This window comes from Mobula birostris, chromosome 7 (assembly GCF_030028105.1).
Source record: "Mobula birostris isolate sMobBir1 chromosome 7, sMobBir1.hap1, whole genome shotgun sequence".
NCBI lineage: Eukaryota > Metazoa > Chordata > Chondrichthyes > Myliobatiformes > Myliobatidae > Mobula > Mobula birostris.
The window spans coordinates 120,429,715-120,448,128 of NC_092376.1; positions in this window are offsets into that span (position 1 = coordinate 120,429,715).

Consider the following 18,414-nt stretch of genomic DNA (forward strand, 5'->3'; position numbering starts at 1 on the left):
AAAGACAGAGGGGGGGGTCCCAGAGGATGGGCAAAAGGTATATTCAGAGGGACAAAGGGAGAAAAAGGAGAGTGAGAGAAAGAATGTGTGCATAAAAATAAGTAACAGATGGAGTACGAGGGGGAGGTGGGGCCTTAGCGGAAGTTAGAGAAGTCGATGTTCATGCCATCAGGTTGGAGGCTACCCAGACGGAATATAAGGTGTTGTTCTTCCAACCTGAGTGTGGCTTCATCTTTACAGTAGAAGAGGCCATGGATAGACATGTCAGAATGGGAATGGGATGTGGAATTAAAATGTGTGGCCACTGGGAGATCCTGCTTTGTCTGGCAGACAGAGCGTAGATGTTCAGCAAAGCGGTCTCCCGGTCTGCGTCGGGTCTGGCCAATATATAAAAGGCCACATCGGGAGCACCGGACGCAGTATATTACCCCAGTCGACTCACAGGTGAAGTGTTGCCTCACCTGGAAGGACTGTTTGGGGCCCTGAATGGTGGTAAGGGAGGAAGTGTAAGGGCATGTGTAGCACTTGTTCTGCTTACACGGATAAGTGCCAGGAGGGAGATCAGTGGGGAGGGATGGGGGGGACGAATGGACAAGGGAGTTGTGTAGGGAGTGATCCCTGCGGAATGCAGAGAGGGGGGGGAGGGAAAGATGTGCTTAGTGGTGGGATCCCGTTGGAGATGGCGGAAGTTACGGAGAATAATATGTTGGACCCGGAGGCCTGTGGGGTGGTAGGTGAGGACCAGGGGAACCCTATTCCTAGTGGGGTGGCGGGAGGATGGAGTGAGAGCAGATGTACGTGAAATGGGGAAAATGCGTTTAAGAGCAGAGTTGATAGTGGAGGAAGGGAAGCCCCTTTCTTTAAAAAAGGAAGACATCTCCCTTGTCCTAGAATGAAAAGCCTCATCCTGAGAGCAGATGCGGCGGAGACGGAGGAATTGCGAAGAGGAATAGTCCAGATAGCTGTGAGAGTCAGTAGGCTTATAGCAGACATCAGTAGATAGGCTGCCTCCAGAGATCGAGACAGAAAGATCAAGAAAGTGGAGGGAGGTGTCGGAAATGGACCAGGTAAACTTGAGGGCAGGGTCTCCAACTGTCACATTGTAAGTCTCGAGGATACACAATCTTGTGCCACTTATCATTGTCAAACTTTTCATCAACAGTATGCAGATTAGAGCTCTTTTGGAAACTGGAACTTGAACTTTTATCTTTTTCTCTTCTCTGTGCAGACTAATTTTTTTTGTCTTCCCAACATGCTCTTGGTATATGTCCTACTTTGTTGCATTTTCTGCAACTGGCACCTTGAAATCTGCATTTGTTCGGTTCATGTGAGTCCCTGCCACAGTGATAACACAATTTGTTCAACCAGGCCATTTTCTATTCAAATGATCTAATTTTGTTCACACTCTCTTTCATTCCTGACGGCAACTCAATTGTATCTCTGTCTACGGTTTCCATTGGAATAGTGATTTCCTTTGTTCATTTGAGTGTAAGCTGTTCTTCAGTTAGCAGCCATTTTAGAATGCCTTCTTTTAAGATTCCACAAACTAAATGATGTCTTAGTGTATCATTAAGCCTATTACCACATTGACGTTGCTCAGACAATCTCTTCAATTCAGCCATTGAAGTGGATTTCCCTTCCTGTTGAATCAGCTTATAAAACCTAAAGCATTCTGCAATTAATATTGGTTTTGGTTCTAAGTGTTCCTGCATCACTTAAACAATAGCATGAAAGCTCATTTCCGATGGTTTGGTTGGAGCAGTCAAACTTCAAAGTAAACTCTATGCCTTTAAACCCAATATACAACGCAAAACATGCACTCACTTCTCATTGGCTATTTCATTTGCTTCAAACCACTGTTCCAGTAGCTCAGTAAACATTAAACTAATTTCAAGGAAGATGCAAAAGTCTGGGGATATGGTTGTACCTTCAAGTTTACTTTAAGTGAGTCATGCATGTATCACATGATACCATGATGACATAAGACCAAAAGAGCATATGACATAGGAGCAGAAGTAGGCCATTCATCCCATCGAGTCTGCTCTGCCATTCCATCATGGCTGATCCCCGATCCCATTCAACCCCATGTTTCCTTGCCATCTTCTTGTCCTATCCTTTGATTCCCTGACCAATCAGAAAACTATCAATTTCTGCTTTAAATATACCAACAGACTTGGCCTCCACCACAGACTGTAGCAGAGCATTCCACAGACTCACCACCCTCTGGCTAAAAAAATTCCTCCTTACTTCTGTTCTAAAAGGCACCCCTCAATTTTGAGGCTATGCCCTCTAGTTCTGGATACCAGGACCCCCACCAGCGGAAACATCTTCTCCACCTCAATATTTGGTAGGTTTCCCACCCCCCGCCCACATTCTTCTAAATTCCGGTGAGTACAGGCCCAAAGCTGCCAAAAACTCCTCTTATGTAAATCTTCTCATTTCATGTACCTCCTCTGGACTTTCTCCAATGACAACACATCCTTTCTGAGATATGGGGCCCAAAACTGTTGACAATACTCCAAGTACGGCCTGACTAGTGTCTTTTGAAGACTTAGCATTATCTCCTTGCTTTTATATTCTATTTCCCTTGAAATAAATGCCAACATTGCATTTGCCTTCTTTACCACAGACTCAACCTGTAAATTAACCTCCTAAGAGTCTTGTACAAGGAATCCTAAGTCTCTCTGAACCTCTGATGTCTGAATTTTCTTCCTATCTAGATAACAGTCCACACTATTGTTCCTTTTAGTAAGAGGCATTATCACATTTCCCAACACTGTATTCCATCTGCCACATTTTCGCCCATCCTTCCAATTTGTCTAAGTTCTGCTGCAATGTCATTACTTCCTCAGTACTACCTACCCCTCCTATCTTTGTATCATCTGCAAACTTTGCCACAAACCCATTAGTTCTATTATCTAAATCATTGACAAATAATGTGAAAAGTAGCAGTCCCAATATTGAACCCCGAGGAACACCACTAGTCACTGGTAGCCAACCAGAATTATTCCCACTAGCTGCCTCCTGCACGTCAGCCATTCCTCTATCCATGCCAGTATTTTTCCTGTAATGCCATTGGATTTTAACTTGTTAAGCAGCCTCACATCTGGCACCTAATCAAACGCCTTCTGAAAATCCAAGTAAACAACAAGTAAAGGACATTGAGTCCTGACGAAGGGTCTCGGCCTGAAACGTCGACTGCACCTCTTCCTACAGATGCTGCCTGGCCTGCTGCGTTCACCAGCAACTTTGATGTGTGTTGCTTGACATCCACTGCCTCTTCTTTGTCCACCCTGCTTGTACTTCGTGGAAGAACTCCAACAGATTTGTCAGGCAAGATTTCCCTTCACAGAAACCATGCTGACTTTGACATATGAAATTAACGTATTTAAACATATAACCCGTATTGCTTCATTGAATAATATGTATACAAGATTACTCAAATATTATTGTAATACTAAATACACAATAGAAGGTTTGCTGGTGCTGCATGGGGGGGGAAGGTGTTGAACAAGAGTTGCAAGGGGATGAGCACAGAGTATCAGAACAGATGGTGGAGAGGTTGTGGAGATGTATTATTAAGACTTCAGACAAAGTCAGGAATCAAGATGTTGAGCATGGTGCGACTAATGCTCTCAGCTGCCTATATTTCAACGCAAGGAGTATTGTAGGAAAGGCAGATGTGCTCAAGGGATGGATCAACACATAGAAGTATGATTTTGTAGCCATTAGGGAGACTTGGTTGCAGGAGGGGCAGGGCTAGCAGATCAATATTCCAGGGTTCTGTTGTTTTAGACATGACAGAGTGGGAGGGTTTCAAAGGGGAGGTGTGGAGTTTCTAGTCAGGGAAAATGACAGTGGTCAGTCAGGACAGACTGGAAAAGTCTCTAGTCAGGCTTTGTGGTGGAACTGATGAATAAGAAAGGTATGACCATGTTAACAGGGCCATATTATAGACCACACAATAGCCTGCAGGATTTACAGGAACAAATTTGCAGAAATCGTAAACCATTGCATGAAACTTAAGGTTGTTATAGTAGGTGATTTTAAATTTCCACATATTGACTGGGACTCCCATACTGTAAAAGATTTAGATGAGATAGAGTTTGTCGAATGTTTTCAGTAAAGTTTCCTATATCAGTACATCAAAGTCCCAATGAGAGAGTGTACGATATTTGATCCCCTATTTATGAATGAAATAAGACAGGTGACAGAAGTTTGTAAAGAGGAACACTTTGCATATATTGATCATAATACCATTAATTTCAAAGTAAGTACAGAAAAGAACAGGTCTCAGCTGTGGGTTGAGATTCTAAGTAGGAGAAAGGCCAATTTTGATTGTATCAGAAAGGATCTGGCAAGTGTGGACTGGGACAGGCTGTTTTCTGACAAAGGTGTACTTGGTAAGTGGAAGGTCTTTAAATGTGAAAACTTGAGAATACCAAGCTGTCAGAATGAAAGGTAAAGGTAACAGGTCTAGGGAACCTTGGTTTTCAAGAGATATAGAGGCCCTGGTGAAGAAAAGAAGGAAGTGCATAGCAGGTATGGGCAGGTTGGAATAAGTGAGGTAGTTATGGACTCAATAAATGCAAGAGAACACTTAAGAAAGAAATCAGGAGGGCTAAAAGAAGGTATGAGGTTGTCCTAGCAGACAATATGAAGGAGAATCCTAGGGATTCTACAGGTATGTTATGAGCAAAGGGATTGCAAGGGACAAAATTGGTCCTCTGGAAGATCAGAATGGTAATCCATGCATGGAGCCGGAAGAGATAGAGGAGATGTTGAATGCATCTGTATTTATGCGGGAGACGGACACTGATTCTATATACACCCTATCCTCGTTATATGCAGGGGATACATTCCTCAAAGTTGATGCATAATGTGAAATCGCATAATGTGAATAATTATTTAAATAGAGAAAATAGGGATGCATTCCAGAGGGCTTCCTAAATATGTTTTATCTGTAATTTGTTCACATTTTCATACCAATATGACACAAAAGCAGTACCACAAGACAACATTTGTATTATATTTCATCAATTCGAGGTAATGTTCAATATAATAAATCATAGAAATTTAACATTCGAGGGTGTACAGTACTCACCAACAGTGGCAGGTGTGTTTGCTCCGGGAAATGAGTGGTTGTTGTGGTGTCGGGCAGCTTTATTGGATAAAGTGGATGGTTGTGGTCATCAGAATCATATCAAGCACAGCAAGGAGTGAAGGAAGACTCACAGAACTCTTAGAACTGCCGGCAGCAGAAGATGACTCTGGTTTGAAGAAAGTGGTGAGGGTTGATTGCTTGGCAGCATTTTGTTTTTCAGCATAAATTTGCTTGTAGGGGAAAAGGGTTGACGGCAGGAAACAACTGGAATGCTGACTCTGTTCTAAACTTAAGTCCATGTCCGTCGCCATTTGTGCCAAGTCTTCTTTCTTCCATCATTCCCTCACCATTGGTAAACTCATGAGATTTGCAAAATCATCTATTGCTTGCAGCGTCTGGGAGATAGTTCGCCGTAAAAAAAATACGTACACCTTGAATGTGGATTACACCTTGGTCGAGTGGTTGAATCAGCGATGTTGTGTTAAGCGGCAGGAAACGCACTGTTATGTTAGGATGAATGCTGTCCAAATGTTTAGGATGGGCCGGCGCATTGTCAAGCAACGAAAGAACTTTAAAGGCAAGATTCTGTTCCCAGCAGTAGTGTCCCAGAGCTGTGTTACCTTCAGCTGATGCCGCGCTGTTTATAATTTCCAACTTTTTTTTCAAGCGTTAAAGCGGTTCTCTGCCACTTGGCTGATGGTCCAGGACATGACATCAGATGCTTAGGAGGCATAGTTAAATATTTCAAGCACAAAATCACTGCACCGTAGGTAAAACCAACAAAAGTTTAAGAGCGCAAGATCGCTCATCCACACCTTGCCAAAACCAATGCGAGACTGGCGGGAGTGAGACTGTGAGGCGTGCGCACGTGACTTGTATTGGTGGGAAAGCAGTGCTCCTCACATAACTGTGAGTTTTGGACGCACATAAGGAGGAAAAGGAAAGGTACGTCGCATCCGGAATTTCTCCGGTTAGTGGACAATTTCCCTCCACGTCTCTCTGACATAGGAGAGAATCGCATATGAGACAAGTTACAGCAGTGGTTTGCCATTGCCTTCTGCCAGGTGAGTTTCCAAAGAGATCACCAACTCGTAACCCAGCACCGATGAAAAGCATGCAGTGGAGTCGGCTGGCTGGATTCGAACCCGGGACCTTTCATCACGAAGTTCGACACTGATGCCACAGCACCATATAAGGAGACGTTGGTAGAAATAGGTTCCTCGCATAACTGTGAATCCGTACTGTCTGAAGGCACATATAACGAAGATAGGGTGTAGAAATGAGCAAAGCAGCCTCAACTTCATGGACACTATACAGATTACAGAAGAGGAGGTTTTTGCTGTCTTGAGGCAAATTAGGGTGGATAAATCCCCAGGGCCTGACAAGGAAAGCAAGTGCAGAAACTTCAGGGGCCCTTGCAGAGATATTTAAATCATTCTTAGTGATTGGTCAGTAGAGGATAGTTAATGTTGTTCTGCTGTTTAAGAAAAGCTTTAAAAATAAACAAGGAAATTATAGGTCAGTGAGCCTGACATCACTGGTGGCAAAGTTATTGGAAGTTATTCTAAGGGACGGGTATTTGGATAGACAGGGACTGATTAGGGATAGTCTGCATGGCTTTTTTTGCATAATAGGTTATGTCTAACCAATCTTATAGAGATTTTAGAGGAAGCTACCAGGAAAGTTGATGAAGGCAAGGCAGTGGATATTGTCTACATGGACTTTTTCAAGGCATTTAACAAGGACCTGCACGGGAGGTTGGTCAGGAAGTTTCAGTTACTTGGCATTCAATATGAGCTAGTACATTGGATTAGACATTGGCTCTATGGGAGAAACCAGGGAGTGGTAGTATATGGTTGCCTCTCTGACTGTAGGCCTGTGACTAGTGGAGAGCCACAAGGATCAGTGCTGGGTCTATTGTTGTTTGTCATCTATATCAATGATCTGGATGACAATATGGTTAACGGAATCAACAAATTTGCGGATGAAACCAAGATTGAGAGGTGTAGTGGACAGTGAGGAAGGCTATCTTGGCTTGCATTAGGATCTTGAACAGCTGGAAAGATGGGCTGAAAAATGGCAGATGGAATTTAATGCAGACAAGTGCACTTCTGTAGGATCATACAGTGAATGGTAGGGCATTCAGAAGTGCGGTAGAAGAAAGGGATCTGGGAATACAGGTCCATAATTCATTGAAAGTGGTGGCATAGGTAGATAGGTTTGCACATAAAGCTTTTGGCACATTGGCCTTCATAAATCAATATATTGAGAACGGGAGTTGGGATGTTCTGTTGAAGTTGTATGAGACTGGTGAGACCAAACTTAGAGTATTGTGTGCAGTTTTGGTCACCTTCCTGCAGGAAAGATAAAGTTGAAAGAGTACAGAGAAAATTTACAAGGATGTTGCACGGACTGATGGACCTGAGTTATAAAGTAAGGTTGAATAGATTAGATCTTTATTCCTTGGAACATAGGAGATTGAGGAGAGATTTGATAGAGGTACACAAAATTATGAGGGGTATAGATAGGGTAAATGCAAGCAGGCTTTTTCCACTGAGGTTGAGTGGGACTCCAATTAGAGGTCATGGGTTTAGGGTGAAAGGTGAAAAGTTTAATGGGAACATGAGGTGAAACTTCTTCACTCGGAGGGTTGTGAGAATCAGAGCTCAATTTCAATGTTTATGAAAAGTTTGGATTAGTACATGGATGGGAGGGATATGGAGTGCTATGGTCCAAGTGCAGGTCGATGGGACCAGGCAGTTTCAGTGGTTCAGCATGGACTAGATGGACCAAAGGGCCTGTTTCTGTGGTGTACTTTTCTATGACTCTATAACTTTTAGTTCTTGGACATACAAGAGATTGTAAGTATTGGACCTTCCAGTTCTTGCCCAGTGACGTTATCTTTCTACATTAAGTTCCATAGAATGAAAGTTTATCCTTATGCAATTCAGTTTTACAGCCTTTCTGGTTGAATTATGTCACATCGGTCCAAAGTGCACTCGTCTCAGGGCTTAACCCAAAGTAAACCAGATTTCCTTTATATATAGTTGTATTGTGTTATTTAAAAGTATCATGCACACTGAAAATATGCATAGACATGAGTTGCATCACAATTTTAAAACAAAGAATCTAAACATTAATTTCTCCTTATGGTAATTTTTTTTCTTTATCTTCTTTTACCCTCCCCCTTTCCTCTTCTTCTATTTCTCACACTAGCCTTTTACCACTTCTCTGCACCTGCCTATCACCTGCTCCTCATGCCCCTCCTTCTTCCCTTTCCCCTACGGTTCCCTCTCATCTCCTATCAGATTTCTTCTTCTCCAACCCTTTCCCACCCACCTGGCTTCACCTATCATCTTCTAGCTTGTTCTCCTTCCCTCCTCCACCTTTTTATTCTGGCATCTTTCCCCTTTTTCCAGTCCTGGTGAAGGATCTTGACTTGAAATGTCGACTCTTTATGCATTTCCATAAATGTTGTCAGATCTGCTGAGTTCCTCTAGCATTTTGTGTGTGTTGCTCAGGATTTCCAGCATCAGCAGAATCTCCTGCATTTATGATTGGCTGACCCAATGAGGTGGGCTCTATCTGAATTGCTCTGGGAGCAGAGTCCTGGTGAAATGCACAGCTTGGGTTGTCAATAGGGCTTTAAACTAACCAGGAAGAGGCAAAGCTTCAGGAACAGAAGGTTTAAAAATGAGAAACAAATGACAGAGCAGGATAGTGAGGGAGAAGGTGTCTGTCATAGAGTAATAGGCCAAGACAGAAGATACAAATGAAAATATACAACAAGAGAAAGTCCAGTAATCCTAAAATATCAATGCTTAATGTTCTTCATTTGAATGCATGTGACATTCACAACAAGATATATGAGTTGATTGCACAGATAGCAACATAGCTGTAACTAAAACTTAGCTTCAGGGTGACTCGGATGGGCCGCTCAATACTCCACGTTATACACTGTTCCTAAAGGACAAGCCAAAGGAGAAAGGAGACGGGGTAGCAGTATTAATGAATCAAGGTACCAGCGAAGGACTGAATAATGATATAAAGGTGGTGGATAGTGACATGGTGTGGATTTGGGTTGAAATGCTGCATAGCTGAGTTTATAGACCCCAAAATGTGACCTCTCAGAAGGTTAGAGCATAAACGGAGAAATATCAAGGGCATGTCTGAAGGAAATTGCAATTATCAAGGGAGAATTTAATCCACATATTGAAGGGACAAACCAAGCTAATTCCTGGGAAGAGAGCTCTCTATCATCTCTCTTGTCCTACTAAGAGAACCTAAATAGTTCAGGCCTGTATTTGTTGGAGTGTTGAAGAATGAGGAGTGACCTTACTCAAACATACAAGATCCTGGTGGTGTGGCGGGGAGGGAAACAACAGGGTAAATGTTGTAATGTCTTCACTGGTGGGAGGGTCTCGAATAAGGGGACATACTCTAAATACAAGTTAAGAGGCTGGTCATTTAAAACTCAGATCATAAAAATTCCTTCTCACACAGAGCAACAAATCTTTGGAATTGTCTATCCCAGGTAGTGAGAGCCTGATCACCAGAAGTATTTAAAGTTGAGGTGGATAACTATTTGCTCGACCAAGGATAAGTTAGATATAGAGAAACAGCACAGAGGAGCAGTTGAGACCAACATAGATCAGGCATGGTCATATTAAGTACTGAGGCATGCTTGAAGAGCCTGCCAGCCTACTCTAGCTCTTATTTCCCTATAAGGTTCAATTTCTCATTGCTTCATTTTTAAATAACGAAACGACGAGGAGCCACACTGATTCTCTCCTCTCATTGTGCTTGCACCTTTATGGTAAGTATGATACTGACTCACCATTCATCTATTCAGAATGTTATCAGGTTATCTGATCATGTGACGAGATTAACCAGCAATGTGCACTGACTTCAGTGAATACCCAGAACGTTTATAATACATGACTCAGTTTAACAACGACAACTAAAGCTTCTCTTTTCCTCAGAGGAGAGAGGCAATTGGTTGTCGCATCTCAGTAATTCAGTAATTTCAGATTATCATTATTGCTCTTTAAACTTTCACTGATATTTAATTATCTGAATTAGGTTATTTACCAATTAATGTAATTAAGTGTCTAAACAATATCACTTTAATTCACTTAAGACTGAAGAAAAATTTTTTCTATCTAAGTATCATTTTTACTTCCTAATAATATGTGCAAATGACAATTTTGAAGCAATTGCAACCAGAGTGCCAAGTGGATTATCCATCTCAACTTCCCCCTGGGATCAGCATTCATACGGAAGCCACTCTTCAGTCAATTTGCTTCACGGCACAGGATATTAAGAAATGGCCAAGAGCACTTGACGGATATGACTAGACAAAATTCTGCTATGGAACTGAGGACCAAAGCTTTCAGCCTTGCTGTGGCATTAACCTGGTTGTTTCAAAACAGTTACAACAATGGCATGTCCCCATCTTTCTGAAAAATTGCCCAGTAAGTGTCTGCTCAAAAAAAAGATACATTCAGTTATACTTCTCATGATAATGTGGATGGGAAGTGTTAATGGGAATGTGAACAAGCAGAACTTACTCAGCAATAACCAGCTTTGGATTTTCCAATCACAGCTGTGGCGTCTACATGTGGACCATGGAGCTAAATTCCAGAAGTGGTCTGACTGTTATTGCCCTTGACATTGAGCATTAACTATCATTGGACTAAGTGTGAAATCAAGGAACAATGGGCAACTAAGGGAAAACAGAACATGGTTGTAGTTATATTTTACACAAATCAAGATGGTAGTAATCAAATCATCGAGCGTCTACATCCTGTCCTCCAGAACAAGTGGGATCTCCCAGTGGCCACCCATTTTAATTCCACTTCCCATTCCGATATATCCATCCATTCCCACCTCCACTGTCATTATAAGGCCACGCTTAGGTCAGGGGAACAACACCTTGTATTCCATTTGAGTAGCCTCCAACCTGATGGCATGAACATTGATTTCTCTAACTTCCAGTAATACCTACCCCCCATTTCGACATTTCCTATCCCCTTTTCCCTTTCTCATGTTATCTCCTTGTCCGAACTGCAAGAAGTTGCCCAGATATAACCATATAACCATATAACAATTACAGCATGGAAACAGGCCATCTCGGCCCTTCTAGTCTGTGCCGAACGCTTACTCTCACCTAGTCCCACCGACCTGCACTCAGCCCATAACCCTCCATTCCTTTCCTGTCCATATACCTATCCAATTTTTCTTTAAATGACAATATTGAACCTGCCCTACCACTTCTACTAGAAGCTTTTTCCACACAGCCACCACTCTCTGAGTAAAGAAGTTCCCCCTCGCGTTACCCCTAAACTTTTGCCCCTAAATCTCAACTCATGTCCTCTTGTTTGAATCTCCCCTACTCTCAATGGAAAAAGCCTATCCACGTCAACTCTATCTATCCCCCTCATAATTTTAAATACCTCCATCAAGTCCCCCCTCAACCTTCTATGCTCCAAAGAATAAAGTCCTAACTTGTTCAACCTTTCTCTATAACTCAGGTGCTGAAACCCAGGTAACATTCTAGTAAATCTTCTCTGTATTCTCTCTATTTTGTTGACATCCTTCCTATAATTTAGTGACCAGAACTGTACACAATACTCCAAATTTGGCCTTACCAATGCCTTGAACAGTTTTAACATTACATCCCAACTCCTCTACTCAATGCTCTGATTTATAAAGGACAGCATACCAAAAGCTTTCTTCACCACCCTATCCACATGAGATTCCACCTTCAGGGAACTATGCACCATTATTACTAGATCCCTCTGTTCTACAGTATTCTTCAATGCCCTACCATTTACCATGTATATCCTATTGATTAGTCCTACCAAAATGTAGCACCTCACACTTATCAGCATTAAACTCCATCTGCCATCTTTCAGCCCACTCTTCTAACTGGCCTAAATCTCTCTGCAAGCTTTGAAAGCCTACTTCATTATCCACAACACCACCTGTCTTAGTATCATCTGCATACTTACTAATCCAATTTACCACCCCATCAACCAGATCATTAATGTATATGACAAACAATGTTGGACCCAGTACAGATCCCTGAGGCATACCTCTAGTCACCGGCCTCCAACCTGACAAACAGTAATCCACCACTACTCTCTGGCACCTCCCATCCAGCCACTGTTGAATCTATTTTAATACTTCAATATTAATACCTAACGATTGAACCTTCCTAACTAACCTTCCATGTGGAACCTTGTCAAAGGCCTTACTAAAGTCCATATAGACAACATCCGCTGCTTTACCCTCATCAACTTTCCTCGTAACCTCTTCAAAAAATTCAATAATATTTGTCAAACATGACCTGCCACGCACAAATCCATGTTGACTGTTCCTATCATCAGACCCTATTTATCCAGATACTTATATATACCTTCTCTAAGAATACTTTCCATTAATTTACCCACCACTGACGTCAAACTTACAGGCCGATAATTGCTAGGTTTACTCCTAGAACCCCTTTTAAACAACGGAACAACATGAGCAATACGCTAATCCTCCGGCACCATCCCTGTTTCTAATAACATTTGAAATATTTCTGTCAGAGCCCCTGCTATTTCTACACTAACTTCTCTCAATGTCCTAGGGAAGATCCTATCAGGACCCAGAGACTTATCAACTTTTATATTCCTTAAAAGCACCAGTACTTTCTTTTCTTTAATCATCCTAGTTTCCATAACTTTCCTACTTGTTTCCCTTACCTTACACAATTCAATATTCTTCTCCTTAGTGAATACCGAAGAAAAGAAATTGTTCAAAATCTCCCCCATCTCTTTTGGCTCCATACATAGCTGTCCACTCTGATTCTCTAAGGGATCAATTTTATCCCTCACTATCCTTTTGCTATTAATATAACTATAAAAACCCTTTGGATTTAGATTCACCTTACTTGCCAAAGCAACCTCGTATCTTCTTCTAGCTTTTCTAATTTTTTTCTTAAGATTCTTTTCATATTCTTTAAATTCCTCAAGCACCTCATTTACTCCATGCTGCCTATATTTATTGTAGAGATCTCTCTTTTTCGAACCAAGTTTCCAATATCCCTTGAAAACCATGGTTCTTTCAAACTTTCAACCTCTCCTTTCAACCTAACAGGAACATAAAGATTCTGTACCCTCAAAATTTCAGCTTTAAATGACCTCCATTTCTCTATTACACCCTTCCCATAAAACAAAATGTCCCAATCCACTCCTTCTAAATCCTTTCGCATCTCCTCAAAGTTAACCTTTCTCCAATCAAAAACCTCAACTCTGGGTCCAGACCTGTCCTTCTCCATATTTATATTGAAACTAATAGCTTTGTGATCACTGGACCCGAAGTGCTCCCCAACACATACTTCCGTCACCTGACCTATCTCATTCCCTAACAGGAGATCCAAAACTGCCCTTTCTCTAGTTGGTACCTCTATGTATTGCTGCAAAAAAATCCTGTACACATTTTACAAACTCCAAACCATCCAGCCCTTTTACAGTATGGGCTTCCCAGTCTATGTGTGGAAAATTAAAATCTCCTACAATCACAACCTTGTGCTTACTACAAATATCTGCTATCTCCTTACAGATTTGCTCCTCCTATTCTTGCTCCCCATTAGGTTGTCTACCTTTCCCATTCCTCAATTCCACCCAAATAGCCTCCCTAGACAAGCCCTCTAATCTATCCTGCCAGAGCATTGCTGTGACATTTTCTCTGACAAGCAATGCAACACCTCCCCCTCTTGTGCCTCTGATTCTATCACACCTGAAGTGACAAAATCCAGGAATATTTGGTTGCCAATCACACCCCTCCTGCAACTATGTTTCACTAATAGCTCCAAACATCATATTTCCAGGTATCAATCCATGCTCTAAGCTCATCCACCTTTCTTACAATGCTCCTAGCATTAAAATAAATGCATTTAAGAAATTCTCCACCTCTTACTCTCTGTTTATCACTAACGGTGCAAACAACTTTACTATCTTCTTTTTCTTCCTTCTCCCCTTCATCTGTTCTTACACTCTTGTTCCCCGCCCCCCTTGTATCTAGTTTAAATCCACTGGAGCCTCTCTAGCAAACCTACCTGCAAGAATATTTATCCTCCTCCAGTTCAGATGTTAACCATCCTGCCGGAACAGGTCTCACCTTCCTTGGAAAACTGCCTAATTATCTATAAATCTGAAGCCCTCCATCCTGCACCATGTCTTCAGCCACGTGTTGATCTGTTCTATCTCACTATTTCTAAACCCTCCTGCACGTGGCATTGGTAGCAATCCTGAGATTGATATCCTGGAGGTCCTGTCCTTTAACTTGGCACCTAACTCCCTAAACTCACCTTTCAGGACCTCCTCACTCTTCCTACCCACGTCATTGGTCCCTACATGGACCACAACATCCATCTGCTCACCCTCCCTCTTGAGAATACTGAGAACTCAATCCAAGATATTGCGGACCCTGGCACCAGGGAGGCAACAGACCATCTGGGATTCTTGATCTCTTCTGCAAAAGCCTTTGGTGCCATCTCCATAGCTGTTCAAAGAAGTTTGCTATTCAGTCCTGCCAAAGGGTTTCAGCCCGAAACATCAACTGTACTCTTTTCTTAGATGCTGCCTGGACTGCTGAGTTCCTCCAGCATTTTATGTGTGTTGCTCAGATTTCCAGCATCTGCAGATTTTTTTCTTGTTTAAGTTTGTTCTCCACCACTTTCACAAGAACAATTAAGGGATGGAAAATAAGCGTGGACCATATTAGCCTAGTTTCCAAAAACTTGCACCACAATATCCTAGTGTTTTTTCCTCCAGTGCATAGAATTACTGTGAGCCAGATCGTATATCTGCCACCGTATCCACAAAACCATATCAAGCCCCATGACCGTTCCATGACAGATCATCTATTTGCTTTCTGAGTATTAGAGTGCTTTTTTAAAGTCAACTCTTTGTTCTCCCTGAACCGTAGTATTGTTCCCACTGATGACCTCTATGTCACTTCTTGGCATTTCTATGCTTATGCAGAGCAATGATCTGTTCGTGGGTGGTATTCCTTTGTCTTCTTGTGACAGCAGGCTCTGCTGGAGATTTGAATGATCATCATCCAAACCTTGATAGAACTTTTAACAAAGATATCACCTGATGAATAATAGAAGTATTAACAGAACCAGTTAAAGAGTGCACATTACCTTCCTTTGCTTTTCTTGCATTCAGTCTAGTCAGCCAGAATGTGTGACCCCAAGAAGAACAGGGTGAGCTGCCTCAATGACTATCACCCAGTAGCATTCACATCTGCTGTGACAAAGTGCATTGTTGGTCATGCCCAGAATCAACTCCTGCCTAAGCAAGGACCTGGACTCACTACAATTTGTCCATCGCCACAATAGGTCACAGCAGGTGCAATCTCATTGACTCTCCACTCGGCTTGGATCACCTCGATAAGAGCAATGCCCAGATTAGGCTACTGTTTATTGATTACAGCTCAATGCTCAACACAATCATACCCTCAGTTCTAATCAACAAGCTCCAAAACCTTGGCCTCTGTATCTCACTCTGCAACTGGATCCTTGACTTCCTTACCAGGAGGCCATAGTCGGTTAGGATCAGAAATAACATCTCCCTTCTCGTGGACAATCAACCCTGGCACACCTCAAGGATGTGTGTTTAGCTCACTGCTCTACTCTCTCTGCACCTACGACTGTGTGGCTAGGCCCAGCTCAAATACCATCTATAAATTTGCTGACGACACAGCTACTGTTGGCATAATTTCAAATGGTGATGAGGAGCAAGACAGATCAACTGGTTAAGTGGTGTTGCAAAACTACCTTGCCCTTAATGTCAGTAAGTAGACTTCAGCAATGGGAAGTTGAGGTAACACACACCAGTCATCATGTGGGATCATCAGTGAAAAGGGTGAGCAGTTTCAAGTTCCTGGGTGTCAACATCTCTGAAGATCTGCCCTGGGCCCAACAGGTTGATGCAATTAGAAAGAAGGCAAGGCAGCAGCTATATTTCATTAGGAATTTGAGGAGACTTGGTATATCACAGAAGGAACTCACCAATTTCTACAGATGTACTGTGAAGGGCATCCTCACTGGTTGCATCACCAGAGGATTAGAAAAAGCTGTGGAAAGTTGCAAATCATGGGCACTGTCCTCCTCAACATCGAGAAAAAGCAATGCTTGAAAAAGGATGAATCCATCATGATAGACACCCATCAGCCTGGACCTGCCCTCTTCTCATTGTTACCATCAAGGAGGAGGTACAGCAGTGTAAAGACACACACTCAATATTTTAGGAATAGCTTCTTCCCCACTGCTATCAGATTTCTAAATGGATAATAAATCCATGCACACTACCTCACTATTATTTTCTTTTTTTGCTATCTCTTTGCACTACTTATTTAATTTAATTTAAATTAATATATATATAGTATTTTTCCATATTTTTAAAAATTTTGTATGTATGGCACCATACTCCTGCCACAGAACAACAAATTTCACAACATACTTCATGCTAGTGATATTAAACCTGATTCTTTGTTTCAGATACCTTGACATGCAGGTGGATGGCAACCCACACAGAAAAGAAGAGGGAAGTGATACAGAGACCAAAGCTAGAGTTAGTGAAGAAAGAAGTACAGTGTATAAAAGTAAAAAGCAAAAATCGCATAGGTCACTAGATTCTAAAAGGACAATGAGTATAAGGACAATTTATCTAAATGCTCGTAGTATTAGAAACAAGGTTAGTGAACTTGTGGCACAGATTAGTACCAAGGCATATGATTTAGTGGCCATTACAGAAACCTGGTTGCAAGGTGGAGATGACTGGGAATTAAATATCCAAGAGTATCAGGTAATACAGAAAGATAGGCAGGAAGGCAGAGGAGGTGGGGTGGCGCTCTTGATTAGGGATGAGATCAGGGTGATTGTGAGAGGCGATATAAGATCTACGGAGCAGAATGTTGAGTTCTTCTGGGTAGAGATTAAGAATAGTAAAGGGAAAAAAATCACTCGTGGCAGTTGTCTATAGGCCACCTAATAAAAATATTACAGTGGCAGAGGCGATTAACCAAGAAATAACTGAGGCTTGTAAGAATGGAATGGCAGTTGTCATGGGGGATTTTAGCTTCCACATAGATTGGGTGAATCAGGTTGGTCAAGGAAGTCTTGAGGAGGTCTTCATAGAATGCATCCATGGTGGCTTTCTTGAGCAGCATGTTAGTGAACATACAAGGGAAAATGCTATCTTAGATCTAGTCCTGTGCAATGAGACAGGTAAGGTTAACGATCTTGTAGTCAGTGATCCTCTTGGAAAGAGTGATCATAGTATGATTGAATTTCACATACAGATGGAGGATGAAATAGTTAGATCTAAAACTAGTGTATTATGCTTGAACAAGGGAGACTATAACGGGATGAGGGAGGAGTTGGCTAATGTAGATTGGGAGCACAGGCTATTTGGTAGGACAGTTGAGGAACAGTGGATAATTTCAAAGAGATTTTTCACAGTGCTCAACAGAAGTATATTCCAGTCAAAAGTAAGGACAGTAAGTGTGGGGAAAGCCAGCCTTGGATAACTAAGGAAATAAAATGTAGTATCAAGTTATTTTAAAATCAAACGATAGTATCAGCTCATTTGTACAAAGTTGTAAAGAGTAGTGGGAGTCTGGAGAATTGGGAAAACTTTAAAAAGCAACAAAGAACAACCAAACAAGAAATAAGGACAGGGAAGATAGAGTATGAAAGTAAATTAGCACAAAATATAAAAACAGATAGCAAAAGCTTTTATAAATACTGATAAAATCACTGTCACTAAGGAGATATTGATGAGCAAACTAGTGGGCCTGAAGGTAGATAAGTCTCCTGGTCCTGATGGGATGCATGCCAGGGTGCTGAGGGAATTGGCAGAGGTTATAGTAGATGCATTGGTAATCATTTACCAAAACTCCCTAGACTCTGGGCAGGTCCTGGCAGTTTGGAAAACAGCAAGTATCATGCCACTTTTTTAAAAAGGATGTAGGCAAAAGATGGGCAACTATAGGCCAGTTAGCTTAAAATCTGTAGTCGGGAAGATGCATGAAGCTGTCATTAAGGGAGAAACAGCAAAACATTTAGAAAGGAGGGGTTCCATTAGACAGATGCAGCATGGATTCAGAAAGAGCAGGTCCTGTTTGACAAACTTACTGAAGTTCTTTGAGGACATAGTGGGTGCAGTGGATAGAGGGGAACAGGTGGATGTCATATATTTGGATTTCCAGGTGTTCGATAAGGTGCCGTACAAGAGACTTATAAATAAGATACG